Here is a 1,792-nt window from a genome sequence, read left to right on the forward strand (position 1 = left end):
TGTTTGAAGGCTTTTTTTGTGGGTCAGGAACAAACAACTTATAAACAGATCCTTTCTTTGTCCTTTGTCGCCATACGTTACTCTATAGGTTTAGATGTAGAAGTAGAATCCTTAGGGTAAACCGATATTGAAGGTATGCCAATTTTTATTTACATTTAATTAATTGCGCATGCGATCAGAAATGTAGCATTAATGTTGCAGTGGTATTTATTCCAATGTGTCCCTTTTAGGGTTAATCTCTTCATCTTTCACTGCAAATGTGTGCAAATCCACTACTTCCCATGCTAGTTTCTGCAATTTAAATGACAATTAAAATTGAATATTATTATCAATGATATATGTGAATATTCAACCGCAGTGTTCAGGTTCAGGTTCAGGTTGTTTATTTGAACGTGAACCTGAACACAGCAACTTGCTTATTACATAATAAAGCAATTCAACTAAATGAGCTATATCAGCATAATATGGTCATAATGCTTTTATTTAATGGGTATAATGATTAGCATGGATAGCATCTTAGAGCATTTCTTATGCAATCATATGCTAAATAGCACTTATCACAAAGTATAGCAAATGGAGATCGATGAAGGGAGCAGGAATCAAAGTTATTCAATTTATCCTGTGGGGGTGTGTATGTTTTCCCATCAAATTTCATTGAAACTTATCGAAAGTTGTCGACACAAAACCACAAATGTGACCTCTCCTGGTTGCACCAGAGCAAAGGTTCAGGGGTCAATACATTCAGAAGGATTTTTTTCCTGGAAACCTTGCCTGCTTAAAATGTCATGGCAAACCATTCAAAAATGAATGAAATATTTCAGTCGGGATCAGTAGGGGACCTGCCATCCAAATAACCTTGATTCTGGCATGCTAACAATAATATGATCTGTGTGTTCAAAACATGGATACTAGCAAGATAAAGCAGAGAGATGACCTCCTCATATAGGCTTTTTTCTGGTTTGGCTGAAACGCAGCAGAGACGTGGGTTGGTTGTTCAGAAGTTAGTGCAGAAAACGGGACAATTCTGCATTTCAAGCGTACACCACCGCTCTCTAAACTCTACTGAAAATCATGCTGTACAAGTAAAGAGTCCAGGTCGCCGTTCATTTGTCTTACCTAGTGAATTCACTAACATGTCAATACTCTCAAATCATTATTATAAACCAACCAGATATGTGTGTGTGTGTGTGTGTGTGTGTGTGTGTGTGTGTGTGTGTGTGTGTGTGTGTGTGTGTGTGTGTGTGTGTGTGTGTGTGTGTGTGTGTGTGTGTGTGTGTGTGTGTGTGTGTGTGTGTGTGTGTGTGTGTGTGTGTGTGTGTGTGTGTGTGTGTGTGTGTGTGTGTCCTGCAATTTATTTTGGCACGGCACAGATCATTGTATGGACGTTCATTAGAGAGCATTCATATTTTGCGGTGAGTGGGCCTCACCGAGCACTGGTTGTGCAGTGAACCAGGCCCTGGACCCAGATTATTGTCGAATGTGCAGCCATGAATGCGTGCATGGGATTCCTCCTCATCAAAGTTTGCACAGATAATTGCTACTATTTGATCTACACTTTCTGAAAAGAAACCGTGTTAATGAGAGGCTTTGATTGGGATGTGAAGGGAAGAGAAACAAACGTGTGCTTTGTTGTTTTGTACACATTTCTTCTCTCAGGGCTTTTTGTGTGTGCAGAGCTGGAAGTTGTTGTGTCGGAAACTTTGATGAGGTCCTTGTTTCAGGAGTCCCATCTCTGTCTTTGGGAAAATATCAATGTGTGCCCCATCCTCCAAGCTCATCAGCCATCCCAGTG

Source organism: Pseudochaenichthys georgianus, chromosome 3 (assembly GCF_902827115.2).
Source record: "Pseudochaenichthys georgianus chromosome 3, fPseGeo1.2, whole genome shotgun sequence".
NCBI classification, from domain to species: Eukaryota; Metazoa; Chordata; class Actinopteri; order Perciformes; family Channichthyidae; genus Pseudochaenichthys; species Pseudochaenichthys georgianus.